The sequence below is a fragment of the Plecotus auritus genome, assembly GCF_963455305.1.
Source record: "Plecotus auritus genome assembly, chromosome: 10".
Classification (NCBI taxonomy): domain Eukaryota; kingdom Metazoa; phylum Chordata; class Mammalia; order Chiroptera; family Vespertilionidae; genus Plecotus; species Plecotus auritus.
The window spans coordinates 44,986,793-45,013,873 of NC_137785.1; the positions used below are offsets into that span (position 1 = coordinate 44,986,793).

The 27,081-nt window shown below is 49.8% G+C and overlaps 1 protein-coding gene across 4 annotated transcripts in view; it reads right to left on the reverse strand.

Annotated features, from left to right (window-relative positions):
- Positions 1-27,081, reverse strand: part of ZFHX3 (zinc finger homeobox 3) — a 974,639-nt gene that overhangs the window by 238,653 nt on the left and 708,905 nt on the right. The window contains exon 1 of one of the 4 annotated variants that reach the window (XM_080646080.1): positions 12,171-12,269. The exons of the other annotated variants lie outside the window; for them this stretch is intronic. The gene's annotated coding sequence lies outside the window, so the exon portion shown is untranslated. Of the gene's footprint in view, positions 1-12,170; positions 12,270-27,081 lie in introns of those variants that run through there. 4 annotated transcript variants of the gene reach the window in all.

Genomic DNA, 27,081 nt, shown 5'->3' on the forward strand with positions numbered 1-27,081 from the left:
CCCGCTCCTGGCCTGGGCCTTGCTCGATCAGGTTACCTTAGAAGGTGTATGTTTTCCTCTCAAAGGCGATCTCAGCCCCGGCACTCGGGCTTCCCTCTCCAGCCCAACCTCCTGGAACTCGTGATTTTTAGGGTTTCCCCTTGAAAACTATCCAGAAACCACAGCCATTAAAAGAACATGAAGGTTTGACACCTCCTGAATTTAGGAATGAGGGGGACTCTGGGGGCCAACTCTACAAACTCACACCTGCTGCTTGATGGCAAAGAAGCGAAGTTCCCAGCTAGTGTGAGCCTTAAATGACACTCTATTTATTGAGTGACTTGTCTCCAAAGATCTCAAAGCATGGGATGAAATAAGATGACGTGTAACTTTCTCACTACCTGCCTTTAAGGTTTAAGTTTGTTTTCCTTGCTTTGCTTTGATGCGTCCCACCCAGCAGGCCCAGTGTGCCCAACTGTGTCCTCTCTGAGGTTATCCGTCAGTGGCTTTCAGAGTCTTGAGGCCAGTTAAATGACACAAACAGAGGGTGAGGGAAGAATGACCCTTCTGGGTTCACCTGTGCCTGGGCTTCATTTAAGCCAGTTTACAGACTGTGCGAGCGCTAGGCAATGCACTCAACTACCCCAGGGATGAGCGGTGACCTTTGCCCTCCATCATTAAAGCTCAGGTATGCCTAAAGCAGACAGGACCATTTCTCAAAAAGTTCTTTTTCCTCTAAGCCTACAATGATTTTTTTTTTTTTAATTTCTGCTACTGACCCAACTTGGACATTCCTCCTGCTCCTCTAACAGGACAAACATCTCAGTTTTCCCTCTTGACCACCCCCATCCCTTCAGAAATGAATGCTGCTCTGATTTCCCCAGAGTGCAAACAAACTAAAATTAGAGGGTGGTCGGGTGGCTCTGCCTGCCACCTCCCAAACCATGATTCTCCCTCCAACTGCTCCACAACAAGCGCATTTTCCACATTGTTTTGAACTGACCAGTGCCTTCTTTGGGGCTGAAAAGGGTGCCTGTCTAGGCGGAGGAACCCAAACTTTGAAATGACACCAGCACCGCAAGGACTCAGAAGGCAGGAACTAATCCAAAAGCGAAGTGAGTAAAGGAGGGAGGGGAGAGAGAAGGAAGGGAGCAGAGGAGGAAGGGCTTTACTCTGTGCCCAGCAGAACGTAGAGGCTCTCATCCCAGGTAGGTTCCAATTGGATCTCCTAGTTCCAGGGCATCCAGCCTGCCCTTCCCCCACCTGCCCCAAGAGAATGGGAAGTTCAGCCAAGACTCACAGCACCTGCCTGCAGCTCCAGGCCGGCTGCGTGAACCCGGCGGGCCGGCCGGCGGGGGCGGAGGCTCCACTCACCTGGCACACAAAGGCTCCGCACACCTCCGGAGGGAGGAGGCACTTGCAGGTCCGAGGGCCGGGGCATGCGCGACAATGGGAAATTCCAGCGGCACCGGAGCCCCAAACTTACCCACCCCAGGCGGCATTCTCGCTACCTCCCGCTGCCCCCGGGGCCCCGAGGCGGCTCTGCCCAGGTGTAGGGGGGCCGCAGGCAGGGGAGGGGGGCTCATGGTGGCGGCGGGGCAGGCAGTCGCCCCTCCCCGGGAGGGAGGGTCCCCGGGCTCAGCGGAGATTCACCCTAGGGGCGCGACGCCGAGTCCCCGTCCCGGGCCTGCCCACCGGCTCGGCTGCCCTCCTGGAATCGCTTTATGTAAATGAAGCTCCGCTCGCAGTGGCGGCGCTCACCGCCCTAGGAAGGGGGGCGGGCGGGGCGGGGGGCCTTCAGGGATCCACATTACACAGCAACAAAGCGGAAGGTTAATTTGAAACTCACAGCCCCGCCGCCGCTCTGCTCCCCGGGCAAAGCCTGACATCTACAGTCGTGCCGGGCGCAGGCCGGGTGCTCGGCGGCGGCAGTGGCCGCGCCCGCAGGGAGCGGGGACGCACGCCGGCGCCCAGGCCGGAGCACTGGGCCGCGCTCGGGGCCCCGGCTTCCGGGCGGGCCGGGCTGCGCGCCTGGAGACGCGAGCCCTGAGCGGCTGGGCGTGAGCCTCCCCCGCAGCCCGCCAGGTGGGAACAAAGCGCCGACCTCCCCCGGCGCTGACCCCTCACTCATCCAGAGTCAGGAGGCGGCCTGGAAGCAGGCGAGAAGAAAGGGACTCGCCCTCGGCCACAAAAAGGTGCCTGGGGTCTTCGCCCGGAGCCAGCGGGCTCTCGGCCCCATCCACTTCACACGGCCGGGCCACTCTCGCCCGGGGACATTAGCCAACGTGGACAGGAATTTATTGGAAACACACACACCCATCCTATTAACTGTTTTACAGAGCACTTCTGTTTCTCAGCTGCAGAAACTTACAAAAACACCCCCTGCTCCCCATTGAGAGTTTAAGGACAGAGTTTTAATGAGAGAGAAGAAAGAAGAAAAGAAGAAGAAAAGAAGTGAAAAGGCGTCTCAGTTTGCAATTAAGTCTCTTGAACAAGACTCTCCTTGATAAAGCCACACACAGGTTCAGATCGGTACAGTTCACGCCCTTCAGAGGGACAGTCTACCTGGGGGGTCAAATTTCATGCGGCCACCCCAGCTGGGCAAAGCAATGGCTGGACACTTTCATATCTCCCCAGCTTCGCCTTTCCCATTCTGCTATGCAAAGGGAGCGCCACAGAACTCTCACCGGAAGTCCCTTGTCCCCCCTGCCAGAACCCCAAGCTCAGTCTGAATTTACTCTGGATTCTCTCGGCACAGAAAGGCACCTGCTTTTCCCCTTTCTGAAAGCCACCCACCCAGGCTGGCCCCACAGCCGGGAGAGTCCTTTCCGACTGCACAATAATGAACCATGCAAGTGTTAGAAATATAATAAGCTCACGAGGCGAAGAGCTGCATGTATGGAATCGCATTAGCATTAAGCACACATGGATGCAGGAGGCAAAGGGATGCCTGGCTGATGAAAACTATCATGTCACCATGTACAAGGCCTATTACACAATATAACTTGGGTTCCAATTAATGTAAATATCCAACTTGTTGGAGACAGACAACCCCACTTTCCGTTTTAGTCCAGAAGAGACTCCAAAAATTTTTATTTTATTTTTTTTCAGCTAGGGCCCTGGGAGAAAAGACTGCCTCTAGGGAATCATGTCCGATTAGGGACAAAGGAAAGCACAAGCCAAATTCTGTCACACATGAGAGGGTAAGGGGGGGCGGGGCGGGGAGTGAAGAGGGAGGAAGGAAAGTAGAGGATGATTTCATAAAGCAGAGTCTGATCACCGCGGAGCTGTTTTCAGACCGCCTGACTTCAGGCCCAAGAACAGGTGGTGTTTTCAAAACACGGCTATTATTTATATTAGCCACGTGAGTTGAGAACACCTTAAAGAAAACCAATTAATAATTTAATTGAAAAAGTGACTATGAATAATACATGAAGATGATGATGCTAGCAATAATGCAAGCAACGTGGCACATGCCCCACAGAGAGGTCCCTGGAAATCTCCTCAGGAAAAAGGAAGGCTCCAGGCCCCACTCCTTACCTGGAAGCAGCAGCCCATGGCCCCCTCAGCTAAATTCAAGAGAGTGAGAAAATGTTTATACTCCCAGGAAATGTAATTTTGCTGCTTTGTTTGAACTTTTATTAACAGGGGGCAACCTTGTAATCTGGTGACATCATCAACCTGTGGGCCTACACATAAATATCTTCAATAAAATAAAAGCTAGCCAGCCCAAAGAACCAGCTATAAAAGACTCTGGAAGGATGAGGAGGTGCTGGAAACAAGGCCCCGAGGGGATCTACCCTGATACGGCCAGTGTCCCACCTGCAACCAACCTCCTGCCCCTTAGAGGCCTGCCAAATAGAACTAGGAGCAACCAAGATCCCTTTCCTCTATCTTAATCTGGCACCAGCTACACATGGTGAGGCCTGGTAAAGCTTGCCTTTGTTACAGGCAGAAAATGAACAGGTAATCCACAGGCAAGTGATCAATGGCCTCTACCATTATGAATATAAAGGACTGCACAAACACTGGGATGTTACCTCTACTCAAAGTTATTTTCATCATTAAAGAAAAGAATACCTTTTCAGAGGGAATTTGCAACTTCTGCACTTACAAATGGAATCCACAGTTTCTCTGAAATGCATGTTGCAAATTCTGTCCTGTGACTCTGCAAGGCCCCGGCCCTTCTGAGGGCAGCTGCCTGCCGATCAGCCCATGGCCTGCCCAGCAGGGACAGCCCTGCACTCTCGCTGCCCCTGTCCTGAACGCTGTTGACAAATAAACCCACTCTCAGCAAAGGCAATTCCTGCTTCCAGTTCTCCATAACTAGTCTCCTCTCATCTGGAAAGCGTAATTGGCAACAGCCGAAAGGATAAATATTTAAAACTAAATCAGGGGATGCTAACCCCTTCCCTACTCCTCCCCTTACTCTCCAAACCAGAGGCCAGCCCCCCTAAGGCTTAGCTGGCTGGTAAATTACAAGGATCTGAACAGAGCCAACTGCCTTCTCCCGCTCTTTCTCTCTCCCCACATACACACTCAGTCTCCAATGCTGTATCCTTTCACTTCAGCAAAGGTAAATATGATCTCTAAGCTGAGATTCAGTGAATGTCAGCATTCTGACTTCTCGCTAAACCTGGGCTCTATTTTCACAGCACAACTGGGTTTAGGCGGATTTGTGTATTCTTCCAGATCCTTCTATTTTTATTAAATTATACATACACATTGATTTTGAAACTAGTGCTTAAATAACCTTGAGGCTTTAACAAAGAAAAAAGCTGGGGGGTGGGGGGGGGAGGCGAATATTCCTGAAATAAACAAGGAAACATTTGGAGCTGGATGCCCAGAAATCACCCCATCATTTCTAGGCAGTTATATTTACGGGCCTGGTACCTGCTGGGTGGTCAGGCCCTCCTGGGTATGGGACAGAATGCAGGCTCTCCTGAGAACAACCCACACTCACCTTCATAACCAGTGTAGGCTGCTGTGCCAAGGCCTACACACAGATGTTCTGATTCACATTTCTCTGACACAAACCTCAAGGCCTTCATCTATCACTACAATGCTAATTCCATAGATTAATTTTACCCCCAAGTCGTAGGTAGAACATTATCTAGCTTACTTACCCACCCTCCCCAGCTCAGACCCTAAATCTGTCAATGACACACATAAGAAAGACACAAATGAGTAAACATTTTTTAAGAAACTCTGATTGGGAAGAGCTTTCCCAAATTAATGTTAAGTTACAAAGCCCAGTTTAAGAAAGCAGAAATAAATAACTTTCCTTAAACTAGCTTTAAAAACGTTAGGTAAAAAGCTTGCTCTCTTTCCTTTTTTTTTAACAAAAAAATATTATTTCTGAAAGGGCAAAGAGAATTTGTCATGCAAGACTTTTATACCCAGGGGGATTATTACATTTGTGTTTCTAAACCTTGAAATTGAGAATTTTAATGAAAAGGCAGACAGATTGCTTAAGGACAGCATCGCAATCAAGGTCCATACAGTACAGGAGAGGGACGCTTTGTTTGGGGCCAGGAAAAAGAGGTGGATCCCATCCCCACTGTCTGACACATCCCTGTGCACTCCGCCTGACACCCCTGAATTCTTGGAGGGGAAGCAGGTTGGGAGGCAGAAGAAAGGAAAAAGGAAACAAGAGAGGAAAGAAAGGGGGGAGGGGACATGGCTTCTTTATATAAATCGTGTGTGTGTGTGTGTGTGTGTGTGTGTGTGTGTGTGTGTTTTAAATTCTCAACACAGCATCAATCCCACAGTATGTGCCAACAATTCCCCTACACATGCATTAAAACAATCAATTAAACGATCTACCAGGAGCACAATAACCAAGATCAGATTTTTTTTTTTAATGAAGAATTTCATTTGGGTTTGCAATTCTTTCCCATCAAATGACCACTTTTTTTGGGACAGGGTTCTAAGAGATAAACAAAAGATGACCCTTTTCACACTTCCCCCCAAATGATTCTGGAATCCCATTTTCTTATCTTTTTATTTTAGTTGCATTTTTGTTCGAAATCTGCGCTAATCTGATTTAAGAGCTCCGAGCTGAAATTTCACATATCCTCCAAGTCAGCCAGCCAGTGTTTTAGAATTTGGATTTCTATTGAGGCTGTTCCAATCGCCAGTGAGGCCTACGATAAAATGTGCTTCATGCTGTTCCGTTTGTCTCTCTGCAGACAAATAGAAACTGTGAAATTTAAAGAATGGATGAAAAAAAACCTAAAACAAAGAGGTTAAAAAAATAGGACAAATGTTTTTGCTTTTGTGTCTGCCTGGAGCAATTGTTTGGGGGAGTCTGCATTGACAATAACCATGAGAAGGCCATCTAAAGGCGATGCGCGCACAAGGGGACTCCTTGCCTGCTGCCTTTGGTCTGGGAGAAAAAGCACCTTAGCTCCATTCTCCAGGAACAAAAGGCCAGGGCCACGGAAGGGGGGAGAGGTTACTGGGGCTTTCACATGGAGCCAAGTGTCAATGCAGGTTCATTTTTCACCCGTCTTAGTTGGAAAGCAGCTCAGTGAACTTCCTAATGACTGCTTTTCCCTCTCTCCCTATTATTTCTAAACCTGAAAGAACAAAACAATAATATTTTTTTAAACCTAAAACCCATCATCCTATTAGAGGAAAGCCCCGGAGGGCCTATGGTCAGCTTTCCTCCTTCCTTTCCCCACCCTACTTTTTATTTTTGGAGGAGGGGGGATTCCCATTGTAGATGACATGGAAATAAGAAACGCTGGACACTGAGGTCATTTTTAGTAACACCAGAACGGCCTTTATGTCCACAAAAAGGCAGAGAGCAGAAAAAAAAAAAAAAAAAACGGAACAGGGATGGGGGGTGATGATGGGGCGGCTGTGGGCAAGGCCTGGAAACATTTCCTTTTTTTCACAGCATGAAGTGGCTAATGCCAGCTTCAGATATGCAACTGAATCGAAGTCATCCTTACAAGGTTGGGTTTTTTGGGGGGAGCTAGGGGGGGGGGTGAATGGAGAAAGAGACAACAACCATGTAGTTACAACTTAGACAAGGTGTGTGTGTTTGGTGGGGGGTTGCTTCAGAGAAAGGAAGCCGAGATGAATCACTGCATGCCATGAAAATACCAGGGCAAGTGGATGTCGGAGTGTTTAACCAGATTCGAAGCGAGAAACATCTTCCCCAGCGGCCAAACCCTAGGACGACAAGGCTGTGACATGCAACTCTCAGCCTTTGAACCCAGACCAGGCAGCTTAGGAGTGTGCCCCCTTTCCCCAGGCAGCCACCGGCTCTGGCTGAAAAGCGAGGAGGGGGAGAGGGCCCTGCGAAGAAGCACAATAAACAACTCAAATATGAACGGAAATGACATCAGCAAAGTGAAGGACCTGTTTATTGCAGATCAAAACAAAACAAACTTCCAAACCTTTTGTGTACACACGATAACTCTATAAAAAGCCCTCCTGAAATGTCACCAGGGTCAACACATCAGCATCCCAAGAAAACATATAACAGTTACCATGGCGGGGGGAAGGGGGAGGAAGGGGGACGAAGGGAAGAAGATGGGGGTGGGGACATAAAACCAGAAGGGGCCAAAAACCCAGCTGACTATTCCCCCTGTGCTGATCCTTAATATTTATTGGTGTTTATAATCTAAACGCCATGTCTGTGTTTCACTTAATACAAGGCCAGACAGTGCTGTCTAATGAGGCAGCATTACAATCAGCTTGTAATACTGAATTTTTAATGCTGCCAAGGATTCTGTTACATAATAATATGAAAAACAGAAGCTGAAAGTGGGCTCGCGGTGACAGGACACTAGAGGTTCCAGGCAGGCAAGCGCCACAAGCCTGCCTTCCCCTCCTCCAGCCGCCCCCTCCTGGGGCTTTGCAATCAGTCAGCTTTCCATCCCTGTACAGGAGATCAGTATGGAAACCATGAGAATTTCTTAGGAAATCCACTTCATTATTACACTCGCTGATCCAAAGTTCTATTTCCAGAGTTTGAATTCCAGCTTCTCTGGGGTTAGAGGTCTGAAATGAGCACTTTCTTTGGTGAGGGGGCTAAAGAGACAAGGAAGACAGGAGAAGGGAGACTAGCTTATTTTAAGCAACAATTTGGAAAAAATAAATCACGGAGGGGGAAAAGAACTACGATGCTGGGGTGAAGGGGAGGGATTGAAGTCTGCCGGCCATATTCACAGCTGCTGCACTCAGTTTACATTGGTGTAATTTAAAAGCATATATATATATATATATGTGTGTGTGTGTGTATGTATGTATATATATATATATATATATATATATATATATATATATATATATATATATATGGCTGCCGTTGCTCCTCTCTGTAATACCCCAAGACTGTAAATCTATAACCACTGCAATGACTTAGTGATTAAAAACATGATAACATATTGTGTAACTGCAAACCACAGAACCCTTGCCAACTCTCCTCTAAGATAAAGGGGGGAAAATACTGAAAATGTGTTGCTCGCAGCGATCTTCCTAAACCCAAAAGATTTTAATAAAAGAATCTATATAGTTCAACGAATCAGAAAAGGGTGAGTGAATTGTATGTGAAGCCAGCAGAGGGAGGGGGGGAAAAAAGAGGCAGCTTTATGTGGGATTCTTTTCCTTGTACTAACAAATTACGACCTAAACATGCCTTCTCTTTTCTCTCCCGCTCGCTCTCTCCCTCCCTCCCTCCCTCTCTCTTTTTAATAGTTTGTTGTAACTGGACTAACTGGTCTTGTGTGCTGTCTTGCATATTCAAAGCTGCTTTGTAATCGGATCTGGAGACCCAACCTTATTTGCCTGAACTCAATAGGGGTTTTTCCTCCCTCTCCTCCCTTGTTTTGTTTTGGATTCGGTATTGTGGGGTTTCTGTTTTGCTGGGAGCAGACAGCTATCCAGGCAGAGGCTCTGGTGCCTTTAAACTATAGAACAAACACCTGAGAGGGGGAGGCATCATTTGTAACATGGCAGGAGGAGCCTAAAATATACACAAAAAAATAAAATCAAAGCAGCTGTAGGGGTTTTGGCCTCTGAGCAGCTGACCTGACCCCAATTCTGTATATTCTTTTATTTCCCTATCCCAGGATTCCTGCACCTTGGGTCAGATTCGAACTCAATGTGACCCTCAAGAGAAGGCAGACACCAAACCCTGGAAAATTCCGTATTTAATGGGGGGTTGGAGGGAGTGTAAGTGCATATGCATTCAGACTTCCCCAGTGTAGACACCCACACAGCGCGTGTACACACACACACACACACACACACACACACACACACACTCACTCAGGACTGCCAGGCCATGGGGCCAACTCCAGCCCAGCTTTCTCAGCACACACTACCCACACACTACCCGGAGCCTGAACCCTCATTGCAGGGGGCCCCCCAAATCTTCATGTCTACAACTCTACCCATAAACACATGCATGCACAGACAAACACTCCTCCAGAGACTTTAAAACTCCACAGATCTACACTGCCTCCTCTCTGGACCTGAGCAGGGCAGTTTATTCAGAGAAATCAATAGGAAAGAACATTTGCAAATATTTATATAAGCCCTGTGCGTTTCAGCATTAAGTAATTAAAAACTAAAACTCGGGGAGGGGGAAGGGAGGAGACACACAGACAGAGGAAGGCTGCTGGCCTAAGAGAGTTTTCCTGCCCACACCTCATCTCCCCAAACCACAATCCTTTCAAGACTGACTTCGTGTACACTTTTTGCAAAATCCTGTTCGTGCACCATTTGCTAGACTATTTCAAAATCATCTCCAAATATGGATTCACCTACCACCAAGCTTTCAAGCCTGACTATAAGTGTCTGTATTCTCTCTCTCTCTCTCTCTCTCTCTCTCTCTCTCTCTCTCTCTCTCTCTCTCTCTCATACACACACAGCAATCCTTACTTTTGACATTGCTTCAATCTGGTGTGTTACTCTCATATTCCTATCTCTAAATTATTTGCACCAGTTGAAGATATCAAACATTAGAAGATTTGAAGAGAGCCCTGGAAGTGGTAATTCAATAAGCGAATTCCCATCCCTAAACCCTCCAAGACTTTGCACTTCTATCTATAGGATACCTGCATGTTGGGGGTTCAATACCTGAAACCCCATGTAAACGGATTTGCCAAAAAAAAAAAAAAAAATTGGACAGCAAAATGGAGTTTTTAAACAGGCCACTCTCAGAGCGGACTTCCCCTATATTGTTCTGGAGGGGTGGGCAGTAATATTGCCTCCAAGTCTTCTCTAAGAAGCCGAGCACGCCACTGGAGCACCCACGCTGCAGATATTGTAGAAATTTACAGTAAATGTAGGTACACGATTGCAGCACGCCGCCCTATTGATTATGCAGATTGTGATCAATCTTCTCCCCTCGCCCAGTTTCCAAGCCTCTCTCCCAAGACCTCCAAATAAGTTGGTCTGTAACTGGCCATTCTTCCAAAGTAGGGAGAAAAAAAAGTAATTTTTTAAAAAACACAATAAATCGTCCAGTGTCCCCACTGAAAGGACTTGAGTCTTTTTTTAATTCCAAAGTGAATTTATGTTCTGTAATTTGCATTATAGCCAAGCGATCACCGTAAGTCATATTCTTTAAAGGTACTTAACAAACCCCCTTTTAAAAGTCAGGAGAACTGGAGGCCACAACAGGGCAGTGAGCCTCCTTCTTCCATATAGTCCTTAGATCAAGTTTCAATAATTGAGACCAATAAAAATTGTCATATTTACCCTGCTTCAAAGCAACAAGGAGTGAAAGAGTGGGTGATTTTTTGAGAGCACTTGTAATCAAAGAATTTGCCACAGTCGAAGGAATGGTACATTTTCAAAAGTCAGATTCTAAGCAACAGATTAATTTGCAAAGTAAAATGTATTTTTAAATTTTAATAGCTCCACAAAAAGCCTACGAGTACTGAGTCCATACACAATTTAAGTGCCCTGCATAAAATACACTTAGATCTAGTCCCCAAAAGACATGCAAAAAGATGTACAGAGATGTACGTAACAATGAATAATGTGAAATTCAAGAACACAGTTTTTGCATCTAATGGAAAAAATACATGGAAAAGAGGAGAGGGGCAGGACGAGGGGTGAGAGTGGGCAACAGAACGTAAACAATCCCAGACTCTCGTGAGAAAAAATAAATAAACAAAAAGAAGAGGTAAAGGAAAGAAAGAAAGAAAGAAAGAAAGAAAGAAAGAAAGAAAGAAAGAAAGAAAGAAAGAAAGAAAGAAAGAAAGAAAGAAAAGAGAGAGAGAGAAGGAATCCTCCTACGTCTCTCAACTCAGCTGGCCGAAGAGAGGCCGGCCCGGCGAGGTCTAGTCCTGGCCGGCGGCGCAGCCCCGAGCCCCCGGGAGCCCCTAGTGTCCAGGGCAGAGCCCCCTCCAGGCGCTCGCAGCGCTGCCAGTGGGGCAGGGAGGATAGCGCGCAGGTAGAGGGCCAGGCGGCCGCCGCGCCCCCTCGCCCCCTCTCGGACCCCGAGGCTCTGGGCCGGCGCCCACGTCCCCGGCAACTCTAGCCCTGGCGTGGAAGGCGCCCGGCCGGCCGGCGGCGGCAACGGCGGCGGCGGCGGCGGCAGCGGCAGCAGCCGCGGCCGCGGCGACTGCTCCCGGCCGGGTGCGCGCCCCGTGCGGCGGCTCAGTCCGGGGCCCCAGCGCCTCTCGGGGTGGGGCAAAGTTGGGGGCCGGGGGCGGGGGCTCTCGGCACCGCGAACCCCCCCGTTGGCCGCCGCCTTTGTCTCGGCGCCCGGACCCCGGCCGCCCTCTCGCCCTCGGCCCGCGCGCTGGCCGGCCATGCCCGGCGGCGCCTCCAAACTCGCAGCGCGGGCCTCGCCCCGGGCGCCTCCACCCTCCCGGGGGTCGCTGGCGGCCGGCGGCGGCGGCGCGGGGGCCGGGGAGGAGGGGGCGGCCCGGGCGCGGCGGCGGCGGCGGGAGGAGGAGGAAGAAGAGAAAGAGAAAGTTTGGCGCAGGGGCAAGGAGAGCGGGACGCAGCGAGCAAGGCGCGGGCGCGGGGAGCGCGGGCGGCGGCGGCCGGGCGCGGGAGCCGGGAGGGGGCAGGACGAGCCCCATGCAAAGCAGCCCGGGCGCCCCGAGGAGCCCCGCGTCCGGGCGGTGGCGGCGGGAGGAGGAGGAGCAGGCGGCGGCGGCGGCGGCGGCGGCGGCGGCGGGAAAAAAAAAAAAGAGGGAAAAGTTGCCACTTACGCGGTTGCTTCTCCGGCGGCGGCGGCTGCAGCGGCGCTGCTGGCGGCAGCGACGGCGGCGGGAGCTGGCGGCGCTTTTAATCCCGAAAACAGGCGCTCGGGCCGCGGAGCCCATCAAGGCAGCAGCGGCGGCTGGCGGGGGTCGGCGGCGGCGGAGGACGCGCTGCTGGCGGCGGCGGCGGCGGCGGCGGAGCTGGAGCGCGCTCGGCGGAGCCCGGGGCGGGAGGCGGCCGCAGCCGGGGAGCCGGAGCCGCCGCCGCCGCTGCCGCCGAGCAGCATGGTTGGCGGGGAGTTTACAGCCCCCGGAGCGGGCAGGGGCCACGGAGGAGAAGCGGCGGCGGCGGCGGCAGCGGCTCTAGGCTGTAATTGGGATGCAAAGCAGGCGGTGGCGGCGGCGGCTGCGGCCGGGAGGAGGAGGAGGAGGAGGCGGCGGCGGCGGCTGCAGCGGTCGGAGGGGACGCGCTGGAAGTGGGAGCTGATGAGTGAAAAGAAAAAAAAGTCTTTGGATCTTTATTCTGCTAATTAGTTTCCTGCAAAAAATGGCTGTGATTAATTCAGTGCGCATGTGCTTCATTACCCAGGCACGACGGGAAGGGCTAATTAGCCACCTTCTGGATCAATAAGATTCAGCAAAAAAGAAAAGGGGGAGGTGGAGGGAGGCAGAGGGGAGGAAGGGAGGAAAAAAAAAAAAAAAAAAACAGGGGAAAGTGATGAGCAGGGCGAGGAGAGCAGGAAGAGAGGATGGGAGAAGAACCCAGGAAGAGGGAGAGAGGCACCAAAAGTTTATGCATGTATTAAAAACACATACACACCACACACACACACCACACACACACACGCGCGCGCACACACACACACACACACACACACACCAAGAAGTGAAATGCAGAGAAGCAACAATAGGAACCTGGCTAAGATTTTTTTTAAAGATTTTTTTCTTTTTTTCTTTCTCTTTTCTTGTTTTTCTTTTTCCCTTTCTTTTTTTTTTTTTGAGGGGGGGGGCAAATACAACAATGTTTAAATTAAGTAGGAAGACAGCATCTTCAAAGAAGAGAGGAGTAGGGGGGCAATAATGGAGTGGGACAGCTTAAAGATTTAAGTGAAAGAGAAGAGAAGCAGCAAAGACTTAGAATACAGGCCACTTTAAATTGCAAATCTGAGATTTTTTTTAAAAAAAGGAGGAAAATTACCTCCCTCAAGTCAGAGAACAAATAAAATATGGAGAAAACTTTAACACGTACCATAGACTAGACAAAAATATATATGTTAATTTTGTGTTCTGAAATAAGACGAAATCAATCTTCTCTGGTTCTTTAGAAGGAGAGGGGGAGAGGAGAGTGATGATTAGAAGAAATAAAAGGGGGAAAGTGAATCAGAATTGAAAGGGGGGGTAACTTAAGGAAAGACAAGAAAAGGAAAAGTTGCACTTGGAAACAAGTCCAACTTTCTACCTTTCTGGACTTAAGAGAAAAGTAAAATCAATTTTCTAGTGTAAAACCTGGAAAGCAGATGTTTTCAAAATACAGGAAGCTATTTTGCCATCAAAAGCAGGGATGTAATAAAGGCAGTGAGAAATAATTTCAGACTAAATTCGTAAAAAAGAAAGCCAATATATTTAAAAAGCGAGGAAAGGTCTAGAGTGGAGAAAAGGGGAAAATTACATACCCCTTCTCTAATGCCAAAAAAAAAAAAAAAAGTCTTACAGCTACCTCCAAGAGTTTGGAGCAGTCTGGAAGCCAAAGGGCTTGAAATGAGAGGATGGATTTCAGATAAAGACTAGGAGCAGTACATCCCACCAGAGCCCAAAGGAGATCCCTGGAATCAAAGACAGCAGCCAGGGACCCTGCTACTGTACCGATTCCCAGTACATCAAAGCCATCACTTAGGCGGGTGTACGGTACCTCCAAAAAGCAAGCAAACAAACGCAGGAAGAACAAGAGTCAATCTCTCTCTCTCTCTCTCTCTCTCTCTCTCTCTCTCTCTCTCTCTCTCTCTCTCTCCCTCCCCCTTCAAATCCTAGCTTTAGCTTCACTGCTACTGCAATAGATTTTTTAATAAGAGTGTGTATTTATGTAAGTTCTAAATATGAACTAGTACCATTAAAGTCACAATATCTAGAATAGAATAAAATGCAATTTGCACTTAAAGTGATCTGCAAACAAATGTGAAAACAACATGTATGTGTTTGAAGGCATTAGTGCACCCTGTAACATCAGGTAGAGAGAGCGTGTGCACTAAAACTTATTTTTCTTAGGAAAAAAAAATATTGCCCCAGCCTACATGGATTACTTATTTTAGAAGAAATTTGGGGATTCATTGTGAAATCTGTTTGATCGGAAAGGAATCCTTCATTTTGAGAGATTCCAGCATGCAGCTTCTTAGTCAAGACTAGGGGGAGAAGACCACTTTAGGATTTTGCAGGGTTACCTCATCTAATCCTTCTGAATTCACTCTGGGAATAATGCTGTTTTATTTAGGGGGGGCGGAGAAAATACATTTAGAAAAATCGGGGGTTTCCTCTCTCTAAGCCAAATCTGGATTGCCATTCCAACTTTCGCTGGCTGCTTTTCCATGCGGGACAGTTGATCAATAAACCCAAGTCCAGCCTGGCTTGCTACAGGTTTCACCAGTCAGTGCTTGTAAAACCTTTGTCATTTTCTAAAAATAAAAAAGCTAAAAGTTATTGCAGAAAAAGGGGCTTTTTTTTGTCCCTGCACAATGTGTCTTTTGTGAGGTTAATGCCATTCTGGGCTCTAGATAGCCCTGGACAATGGGACCTCTCCAGGAGCCTGCAGACACTCTGGCTTTTTTCTTTCTTGATTTTTTTTTAAGGGAAGGATGAAACATTCCTACAGTCCAAACACAACTTCTACTTTGATTAAATAAATATTTATCCTTATTGTAGCCATTGTATATTTTTACCTTCAGTTTGTCCGGTTTCTGATTATTATTTTAAAATTTTCATTGGCAACAGTTAATCTTTTTTTTTTCCCTTTCAGTCCAAAGTGCAGGTCAGTGTAAAATGTAGCTGACTGAAGGAAGACTGGTAAATTCTGAAATTTTCCCAAACACATCAGGTAAGGAAAATTGTTTAGATCCCCAGGAGTGCATTTGCTTCCTATTTATCTGTCTTCACAAATCTGCATAAATCTGTTAGTTTATTTTTTAAGATGTAGTAGAATTAAATTTCTCCTTGTAGATCTTGAAAACTCACTTCAATGCTGTGTATTTAATTTCTTTATAAAATGTAAATGCACTAGAAGGGAACTTATAGCTTGCTTCTTATACATAAGGGCGCGGAGGAAGTCAGTATCTCCCCTGGTATAGGCTATTTGGGGGAAATTCTGGATATAAATGTCCTTCATGTTGCAATACAGAAAAATGTCAGTTTAAGCTGGTAAATACTTATGCTAATTTTACTGAGTGAATTTGTTATAAGGGGGAGAGGTACCAAGCTTGTATGATTGAATTATGCTTAGGCGATAATCCAGCATTTATATGGATTATTTTATGTACAAAATGAAGAAAAAAGGAACCAAGAAATTCAGAATCTAAATCCTTTATTTAGTTGGGAAGAGGGCAGAACATTTTAGACCAATGTGTTGTGAAGATAATTTACAGATGGGAGAGAAAGTGGAATGTAGGCTAAATATTGCATTGATGTGTATATCTCTCCGGCTCTTGTTCAAAGGAGTGGATATATACATATATAAACACAAAGATATATGCATAAATGGGTACATATACATTTGAATGACTTCAGATGTCTTTGCATCTGTGTGTGTGAATACATATGTGTGTGCACACAAATATACAAGGTGTACATAAAGGCAGGTGCAGCACAGAGCTCTCTGTGTGCTCTCTCGCTGGGGGTTTTTGTTTCCAAATCTGTTTGAAGTTACTTTTTTACAAACGTAACGTAGAAGTGTTGGTTTAATGATGATGTGGATGGGGAATCTGAGTAAGAACCTGCTCCCTGCGATTTCCAGAACCTGGGGTTGCAATGTTAGCAGCTATTATTTGGTCCAAGGTGCGCTGGGGCAGCCTTAAGGGGGAAGCGAGGGGAAGAGGATCTTAGGAGATCTTACTTCCAAAGAGCCAAGCCCCTGAGCCCTGGGTTTTCTTCTGCTGGGGTTTGGAGGGTGGGAGGCACAAAAACAAAAAAAAGGGGGGGGGGAAGAAAAAAGGAAATCCTAGGTGGAGGCTGGGGTGGTTGAAAGGACGCCTCTCGGAACAAGTCTACAGCTGGAGCCAGGAGCAGGGTTGCACGGTGAAGAAGGTGCGGGTCCCTTTTGAAATGTGTGTTGCTGTTCTCAGTCTGTTGTATGTACGTGTTACTGCCCTTTCATTTGCCAAGCCAGCGTATGGATTCCATAAATGCAGACATGCCGAAGTGCATCTGTCTGGCTAGTTAACACGATCCAAACATCCCTCTTCGTTCCGCTAACTCCGGCTCTTCCTCGGGCTCCCCGGCAGCGTTCCCGGCTGTCCGGCCCGTGCCCCAGGCTCGCAGCGCTCCGCAGTCTCGCCCTTTTGTGGTCCCCTCGTGGGATCCAAGGTGCCGCCCCGAGGAGGCCAGCTGCTCGCGGTGCCGGGGTCAGAGGCGCCGCCGGCCTCTGAGCGCGTGCGCGGAGAGGAAAGGGTTAAGCTGCCCGAGCCGGGGAAGCGGCTGCGCTCATCCTGGAGTGAGGTGCAGTCACCAGCAGCTGTGATTTAGGGGTCAAGTCCTAGATCACCTTTCTGCTGCCTCTGGAAATGGCAGAAGATGAGGTGGGGAGGGAGAAACAGGAGAGAGAGGCAGCCAGGCGCGGCACTTGGCGCCCCATCCCTCTGTTCCCTATCCCCAAGCCCCAGCCCACCTCCTGACCCCCAGAGAAATCAAACAGTTCCCCTTTCTTCTTGGGGTGCGGGTGAGGTTATTCTGAACGTCCAGGATTGCACCATCCGCAGCTCTGTCCTACGGTGAAACCCACTGTGCCCTGAGCCTCAACCACAAAATCTGAAAGTTTGCCCTTAATGCGCCAGAGGGTGAGCAGCTGGGGCTGGGTGGAAATTGGCGGAAAATAGGGGTGCCCTTGGCAGGATGGGGGAATTTAGATGCTGCTGCCAGCCCCTCAGACCGTGGTCATGCTCCTCACAGGCGTGAGCGGACGTACACAGTGGTGTCCATTGCATGCAGCTTCTTGCTTTGTGCCCACGTTTTTGGTCAAAAGCTTCCTTCCCCCCACACCTCCAACTCCGGCAGCTGGGAGGATACTTTTGTCAACATATTGTTCACACCTGAAAGATAACCAAAAACCAAATCCAGACTGGTCTCCGAGGCGGCTCGCTGGAAAAGAGCAAAGCGCCCGAAGTCCCTTTTGTTGTGGTGCCGGGCGGGGTCGCCAGGTCCTGGAGCTCAGCGCCCAGGTGACGTTCTGGAGGCTGCAGGGGCCCGGATGCGGGCCCACAGAGGGGCTCTCGCTGGGAAAGAGCTTCCCACATTCAGCCTCGCAGGGTTGTGCTTTAGGACAGTGACAGCTCTTTGGGAAAGTCACTCCACGAAAAAGGAGGTTTTGGTAGGGAAAGAGCTGGCTCTAAATGACAGAGGAAGGGGAACTAGATCCCTGGGGGACACAGACAGGTGGGGGTGCTGAGAGCAGACGTGTAGGCAGGGGAGGGAGATGGTCCACATACAAGGCGCTAGGGACACAGCCCAGGGAGGCTCAAGGATGCGTTCCCCAGAAGCTCCTTCCAGGTGCCAGACTAGGGGCGAATCACCCTGACTTCAGCCTCTGCTTGCAGGGCCAAAGCGGACCAGCTGCTCCAGAAGGCAGCTGAGGTCTGTTTGCGAGCCCTGCCGCCCCCTAACCCCACCAGAGCCTCCAAACCATGGAAATCAAACCAAATTGGCCGCTCGAATCTAGAGAGGTTTCATCCCTGGGGCAAAGGGGAGGGAACAAGCCTTTTTTCTTTTTCTCCTTTTGAACTCTCGATTCAAAAGAGACCACAACCTACTCTTGAGTGCCATCCCAGTACAAGGATTGTGGGTATGTCTCATTCTTTCACACACACACACACACACACACACACACACACACACCATTTCTCAGAAGTGAAACCTTTAAAGAACTAGCCCCAAACTCGGAGCGCCTGGGTCCTTGAAAGAGTTCCAAACGATAAAGCCTGCCCTTCATTTCGAAGACGTGGTGCATTGTGAAAATGCGGGGCCATTAGTCAGTTGCAGGGTTTGCGTCAGATCCCCAGTTTCCTCCGCTCCTTTGCGATGGAAATCTGAAATCCAACCTTGGGGCCGGAGGTGCCTTGGAACTGGTGGCTCTTCTGGGTTCGCACCGCCCACTCTATGGGCAAGCGCCGGCTTCCCTTTGGTGACCTGGTGCCAGACGTTTGCTTTGCTGGGCATCTAAAGCCCAGGGCGGGTGAAGAAGAGAGGGAACTAACCTGAACTCAAGGCAATGAAGTGAACAACTCGAGGGCAGGAGACCCTGGTTCCCACTAGAACTTGGGGGTTAACGATAGACTTCCAACTTGCCAGCCAGAGGCAGAAAAAGGGATCCCTGAGAGGCAGGGCAGTGGGCTTGGGAGCAGGGCTGCAAGCTGGCACCTGAGACCTGGTGCCCTGTGCACAGAGCCCGCTGGGGCGGCTGGGGGGTAGGTAGGTGCCCACGGTAGCACGTGCATTGTTGACACGCAGTCACGAAGGCGTGCGCTAATGGAGGGATGCGCGGCTGAGCAATCGCCCGGTGCCTGCATTTCTTGCAGGCATGACTTGTTTAATAGCTAGGGAATTGAGTGCCTTATGTCCCCCCCCTTTTTTTTTTTTGCTGAGAAATGTAAAAAGGGTCCTATACCGTGAATATATTCTGAAGAAACGTGTGCATTTTTTTCCTTGAGAAATACCTAGCGCCATAATATTTCTGATTTAAGGGACGAGGGAAATCTTTGAAGTGATGGAAATCAGTGGGGGACGAACTATCTTTTCCTGATTTTTTGTGCTACTCCTCAAAGCCAGTAATGGGATTTAAAATGAGAGATCCCCAGTCCCCAGCCTCCCTCCCACTCCATTTTGCTCTCCCTGACCCAGAAAACATCTGCGGTAACCAACCGCACGTATAAGGGGACGGTTTAAAGAGAAACAAGGTTTGGGGCGTGCATCAACTTTCTTTTTTCTTTTCTTTTTTTTTCAAATGAAGCCGGAAAAAAAAATACTCAAAGGATAATTTCAGCACCAAAAGACATCGAACAGATATTTTTCCAAAGCAAAAATTTTCTAATTCGTTTGTTTCCCAGTCTTAGAAGTAGAGAAATAGGCAAGCCCGATCTTCCTGTGCCAGGATGGCACGAAATTTGGGGCCATAGCTTGGGTGAGGCCGGCGGGGAGGGCAGGGCAGCCGCAGGCTCCAGGAGCCCAGTGCACAGCAGGCCAGGGGCGTGCGGGCTGGGGCTCCCGTTAGCTGAGCTCCCCGCCCGATGTCCTGGAGACCCACACTCCGCTGTGGCAGCGAGTAGGATAGTGGCCCCCTGTGGGTCTCCCCCACCCCGTTTAATTCCAGGGCTCAGCGGGACAGCGGGGACAATCAACCCCAGTTTTCTTTGCCCAGGCACAGGGCGTGCCCTTTTCGCGGCTGCTGTCCTGCCCCCAGGCTGGGCGGTTTTGAGACCAGGAGCTGTTCTCTCCTCCCCAAGATCCATAACCTCAGGGATCCCGACAGTTTCCCAACACAACACGCTGACCACAGTTTACGGAGCCGGAGCCGGGGCGCGCGTCTCTCACACCTGGCACACCCGGCCCAGGTCAGGAAACCTTTCTTCTTCTGCCGACTCGGAGCTCCCCAGAGGAAGCCCGAGCGCTCAGCCCCTGGCGAGGGAACCTACGCCAGCGCAAAACCTCTGCCCTGGGACCTGGGCGCCCCTCGAAGGGGCGCGCGTGGCACGGCCCCGAGGCCCCTCGGCGGGGCGGGAAAATGGCCCCTGGCGGAGCAATCTCATCACCCACTGCGCCTTGCGGGGCGCTCCCCAGAAGAGCCACTGGGACGGGGCGGGCCCAGCAGCCACCTGGGGAGGGCTGGACATCGCACGAGCGCACCTTGTGTCAGGTGGCCATAGCTGCCCAGGTCCAGGGCCTGCGTGTCGCTCACTTTTCACTCCCCACCGGTCCCTTGTGGTTTGATTCCCTCTCCACCGTCCTCGCCGGTTCCCAACTTCTTTCTGGACATAGGCTCTCCAACCTCGTCCTGCGGGGCCTGGGGTGGGGGCGCAGTGTGGACAGGTGGGGGCACTTGGGGGCCCTGAACCCAACTGCGGGAGGACCTGGGGCGGGGTTCCAGGCAGCAGCTCAGGCTGAAGCCCCTGGGACTGGAGTGCGGTTCTGCCCCACGCAGCCCCCGGGGAACTGCGCGTGGAGAAGGCCTGGGCCCCGGCTCGCCTCGGAGGCTGCCCAGAACCGGGCTCGCCAGGGCGGTGGGTGTGGGTGTGGAAGGTCAGAGCGGGGCCGCCTCCACCAGTGTCCGTGACTGTGTGTGTGGTTCTGCAGGGCGCCCTCCCTCTGGTTTTGTCTGGGAAGAAAAAGGAAAGCAGGCAGATGTGTGCCGACCCCTCTCCCCGCAGTCTGGGAACGCGGCAGGAGGAAGAACTGCTCACAACAGACACTTAAGCCCCGACACTTGAATGCTAAAGGTTAAACTTACAGTCTTCAGGGAAAGGCTTCCTGCCAACTGGAACAGTGGTGCCTGCGCCACAAGCTCTCCTCCGCCCCGCCCTACCCCCTACCCCCTCCAGGTACAGCCAGCTTAACGGGCTTTGGGCCTGTGCGCTTCAGGGAGAGGTGCCTTCCCGAGGCCACAGTGTTGCATGTGGTTGGCTGAACCTCAGTCAGCCCCTGCGATCTTTGACCTGTGGGTTCCAACTAGTCCCTGCTGTGCAGTTGGGGTGAACCCTCCTTTGCAACAAAGATGTAAGGGTCACACACAGGTGGGACACTCTGGGAGAAGTCGCATTGGTCCCGTGTCCCTTTGCTCTGGTGGGCCCTGCAACTTGGCACAAGCAAAACTAAAACTAACACGTTGAACTCAGTGCCCAGCACAGAGGATCTGCAGGGAACTCTGACTGTACGGGGGCAAGTGGGGTCCATATTTTCAGGGTAGGTTCCCCAAAGAAACAGCCATGGAGGTTCTCTATCCCAGGGACACTGTGCTGGGAGCTTGGGACCAAGAACCCCTTCTCTCTCTCTCTCTCTCTCTCTCTCTCTCTCTCTCTCTCTCTCTCTCTCTCTCTCCCTCCCTCCCTCCCTCCCTCCCTCCCTCCCTCTCTCCCTCCCTCCCTCTCTCCCTCCCTCTCTCTCTCTCTCTCTTTCTCTCTCCCTCTCTCCCTCCCTCTCTCTCTCTCTCTCTCTCTCTCCCTCCCTCTCTCTCTCTGTCTCTCTCCCCCCTCCCTCTCTCTCTCCCTCTCTCTCTCTCTCCCTCCCTCCCTCTCTCTCTCCCTCTCTCTCTCTCTCTTTCTCGATAGTGAGATTCGCTTCAGCTCCCTTCAAAAGGGCACCCTGCAAGAGGTTGGTGATAGAGTAAAGGAGATGGGTTAGCTCTTAGGAGTCTGTCCAATTGGCCCTTTCTCCCCTCCCTCCCTCCTACATTTGTCAGGCACCTACTATGTGTTCATTCCCTGGCACCTGCATGAAATTTACATGTAATTGCATTTATGTCTCCCAGTGGCTTTGGGAAACTAGCGTTATTAGTCCCATGTCAGATTCAGAGATTAAGATCACTGAGTGGCTCAGTGCGAATTCAAACCCAGGTCCATCTGGCTTTAAAGCTATTTCTATTGCATTGTCTGCCTCTTGTCAAGGTTGGGAGAACCAAGGACCCAAGGGGGAAAACAGAGAGATATGCAGCATAGATGGGAAAGAAAAGGATTCTGGGAAGGGTGCTCTGGTTTGGATATAGACTCGGGCCTAAGAGACCCATCCCTGGAAGTCCTGGCGGATGATCTCTAAAGGCCATGGGCTGAGGTGACAATAATAAAATACAACACGAACAAGCCCCCAAGATGACAGCAACGTACTGTCGCGCCGGAAACAGCTGTCCAGTGTACCCCTGGATTGGCAGGCCTGTGCTGGCTACACCAGGGGAAGTTCATACTAGGCCTCATTCTTTTTGTTTTTCTTTGTAAATTTTCTTACTGTCTGAAGCTCATACGAGTTCCCAACTTCTATGAGTCAGCAGGGCTAACAGGAAGAGATGATCAGATGACCAATTACTCATGAATGAATCTGAGAAAACCCAGAAAATTGGGGAGAGGGCAGCAACAGCCAAATGTGTGGAGGGTCCCATGGCCGCGGGGGCAGGACGGGTATGTGTGGCAGCAGCTGCAGCCCCTCCGAAGAAAAACGCCTGGATATGCAGGTTTGACGGTGGGCAAGCCTTCCACCACCTCTGGCCGCCACATGTGCCACCACCGGGCCCTGAAGCGCTCCTCCTGAGGGCCGAGGTGCTGCAGCGAGGGGCTGTGGTGGTCAGGCCGGTGACACGGGTGAATGTCTCTTCATTGTTTAGCTGGGGCTGAAGGGAGTGTGTGTAACTGGGCAGCACTGGCCCGAGCCACAGCGAGGGGCTGCGGAAAGCCTTGTTAAGGAAGGTCTCCTGCCCAGGCAATCCAATTACATAATGCTGCAAAAATAACTCGGGGCTGGGAGCCTTGTCGGAGTGACGTACTTTGTTAATGGAGAGGGGTATCAAATAGCTATCTTTCAACCCCAGGGCTGGAAGTACACTTGTGCCCTGATGGACTGGCCCTCTCCCCGCCGAATAAGGGAAATTAGGGGTGAGTGGAGAATGAGCAGGGAGACACATTTTTTTCTCCCTTCCCCGCCCCCCAAAGTGCAATTAAAGCCCAGTGTTCAAGTTAGCTGTATTCTGCCTGTTCTCCATCCATGAACAGAGTCACACATGCAGTGGTCCCTGCTATAAAGGGATCGAGGACGTTTAAGGGGAAGAAATGAGTGCAGGGAGAGGAAGAAACTAGAAGAAAAAGAATGAAAGAGGTTTGGTTTTGTTTGTTGATGGAACAGGGTGGGGCGAGCTATCTTGTTATTTCTATCTCGGCTAGACAAGGTCTCCCACTGCAATGACCAACTGGTACCAGTTTGCCCAGGACCATCCTAGATTGCAATCTGCATCCCAGGAACCCCTTAAGCCCCGGAGAACTAAGGCAGTCAGTCACTCTCCCTCCTACAAGCTTTGGCCAAATTTCCACAAGGACATAGAAAATGGTGACCAAATAAAGTAGATCCTTTTAATTAAAAATTATTCAAAGAATGACCTAAATAGGCTATGTCATCACAGATGCAAAGGGCCTATTTCCTGGAATTTGAAGAAAGAGTCATATACTTGCCCCCATCCCCCACCAGAGTTAGCTGTTCCATCCACTTTGCTTTTCTATCTGAAAACTTCCCAGACGTGTCTTGGCCATTCTGAAATGCGGGGAGCCCCTGCCATGTTTTGGTTGGGGACTGTTTTATATCATTTTTTTCAAAACTCTGCTTGGAAGTCATAGGAACTTGTCTTTTTTTCACCTAATCTCTTTCATGAGGTCTCAATTCCTCCCTGTGGCATCACGGTCACATACTGAGCTGTATCAAACTCCTTTAATATATTCTCCTTGAGTCTGTTAGCATTTTCTTTTCCCTAATGTTGATAATCACAGCATCTGATCCTTTCATTCTAAACTGCAGCCTTCTAATCCATTCTTAATCTAGACCCATCTGACCCCCTTCCCAAGGAGACCAAGGAGGATAAGCCATCCCCCGCCCCGGACACTCACAGCATCCCGGCTTAGATTTACATTCATCCCCACCTCCATTCTTTACAAAAATCAAAATGTCTCTAAACTCCTTGAGCTAATTATAAAAGCAAATAGCTTTCCCTCCCTGAGTCATATTCCTGGGCTCGTAAAAATGCAATTCCACTCAGAGACCACCTTGTCGCAAACATGAAATCTGGCTTGCTTGGGAGGCAGCAGAGAGGAAAGGGTGAAGCGCCCCCTCGCCTCAGCCCTCCCCCAGCAGGCGCTGCCTTTATGGAGAGTCTATTTCCAGTCTGTTTACCTGGAAAGGCCCACGTGACCAATCCAGAAGGAAATGCTGACATCATTGTCTCTCTCTCTCACACACACATGTCGGCCTCCCTCCCCCCTGGCCAGCCCTGCCTGCATTCCGGCATCCATCCTCTCCACCTCACCAGCGCCCGGCCCCCTCCCCCACACTCACGCCTTCTCCCGTTTATTTCTCTGTCTTTCTCCTGTCACACTTCCCTTTGTTTTCTTTTTCCTTGTAGGCCGGCTCATAGATGGTCTGGGACGGACACGAGGGCGCGCGCGCATGCACGCGCGCACACAGACACACACTTCTGGGCCCCCTTGTCCTTTTCCTTCAACAAGCCTTTCTTCCTCTTTCAATCTCTCAGATCTGTGGCAGTGAGTCTTCACTCTACTTTAAAAATACACTTCCTCTTTCTTTATAGATTCGAGCCTTCTAAATTAAAAAAAAAAAAAAAAAAAAAAAAGGCCTGGCAGTCCTGGAAACCTTGCAGGCCAAGGATGGGGGAGGGCGGAGCAAAGCTGCTGGGTCCAGCACTTAGTTTCCTGATCCAGTGTGGCCTTGGAGATTTAGGTGTTGGGGGTTTGGTCAAACATGCCTTCTTACTTTCTTTATTTCCAGCCTTTTCTCTCCCAGTTTCCCACCCACGTTTCCGTCACCGCGTGGCCCGCGGGCCCTCTCTTCTCCGGAGCCAGACCCTAGTTCCCTGCAGCTCTGGGCCTTGTGCGTGCGGAGGAAGCGCATTGGCTCATGGACTGTTCTCTGCTGCTTCTGCTGCTGCTCTTTCTGTCAGGGGCCTCGGAGGCTTCTCAGTATCCTTCCAGCCTGGGACCCGGGGAGCTGGGGGAGACCCTGAGGCAGAGAGGAGGAGCAGCGGTCAGCGCAGGTGCCTCCCGCCTGTGCAAAGCGCTGTTTATACCGAGAGCTATGTGACAGGGCTCTGGGGTTTGGCTGCCTGGGAAAAGCTTTCTTGGTGCATGTGGGCACAGAGCCAAAGCATGCAGTTTAGAGGAAACGTTCAATAAAGACATGGGAGCCTCGACTGTTTATTCTTACAGAAAGGTGGAGATATATCCCTGGAGTCTGCCTCAAAAGTGGACTGCAAGGTAGTGAGTGCAGGAGTAGAACAAGGGGCAGAAGGTTCCCATCACCCAGCCCCGGCTGGCATCCTGGGGTCACACACCTTTTAGTTTGGAATGGGGCCGCCAAGTGGAAGGTCATATGGGAAGGCCATGCAAGAATGAGACCATGGTGCACTCAGAATCCCCAATAGGTTGGAAGACTTTCGAAAAATCTAGAGATGAGGCCATCAGCATTAAAATAGTACTGCTCTTCAGTGTCCAGATGCTTTCCTGTGTCTTGAGAAACATTTCCAGCTCCGTGCTGGTTCACAAGGCCCTGGCAGCAGTAAGGAAGAATTCAGATATGAGGTTACCTTCTGGAGACCTTCTCACAGCTCAGTGTACAGAGTTGGCAGGGGGTCTGGCTGAGGAGGTCCAGTTATAGATGTGTCTCTTCAGGCATGTCAGGATCTTAATCCTCTTCAGACATGCTGATTCCAGAACTTTCTACAAGCTTTTAAAATATTTTGTACAAGTTCTAATTTTAAACTTCCAAATGTTATAGGCTAAGGACTCAGTCTTTTGAGTTGCCAATTAGGTAGGTAGCTCTGCTGGTCAATTAAATTATTTTTTGTGGGTTTGGAATCCAAATAAAGTGGTGTTGGGAGTTTCAGTGTTGCTCTTATCATCTCCATGAATATTTATGGGGCCCTGGCTGAATTAAAGTACAAAAGAATGAGGTGGAACACAGATTCCAAACTCTCTGGCTGTGTGTTAGAGATGCCTCTGTTATGGATTCTACACTATCCAATTATTATCAATGTTTGTCCAGCTAAGTCCCAGCGTACTAGAGAAAGGTGATAGAGGGTGATAGGAATTATGCAAAAAACAAACAAACAAAAAACCAGCTGGGTTCTGCGTCTTTTAACATAGTGCCTTTCAATGTTGGAGGGATCTGGGAGAGGGTATGTGGGAAGCTCTTTTTCATCCTTGAGTCTAGCTCATGCTCACCTCATGTGGGCCCTCACCCAGGCTCAGTGTTAGGGTTGACATCACCCTGCTTCTCATAGTCAGCTCTCTGGGCAGATTGCCTGGATTAGTTTATAACTATCCAGGCACCAACATAACATCAGTAAGATCCCTTTGTTTCACTACTCCATACCTGTGAGGATGTGGACATGCACATGCATTTGCGAATAGATTTGTATTCATGTTCTGAGTTGCCCCACCTGCTTCCCCATCTAGCACCATATGGAGTATACACCGTCCACATCTCCATGAATGCCCACCGTGCTAATTGGTACTCAGTGGTATGCCTACGGTGAAGAGGATAATGATAATGTTGATGATTATGATGATGACAATGATGACAGCACTGAATTACTAATAATGATTCCAGGATGAAAAGCATTCTGGGCAAAGATATGTACTTAACAAAGACTGCCTGACTGAATGACTGACTGGCTGACTGAATGTCTGAATGAATGAATGAATAAACTTTAGGTCTTCTACTGAGTGTCTTTCTGAGATCTGGTTCTTTACTTTTAAAAAATTACTTTTTAAAAGAAACAATCTCAACAAGCTTGTGGGCTGGGCTAAAGTGGCCTAGCAATAATACAAGGTGGAATGGCTATCACTTTCCATCATTGATGTATTTAAAAAATACATGATTCAGTTACCCAACACTTCTCTCTCTCAGGGCAAATGGCCACAGAACAGGAAGTCCTTCGCAGGTGCCTAGAACACAGAACCTCTTTCTAATC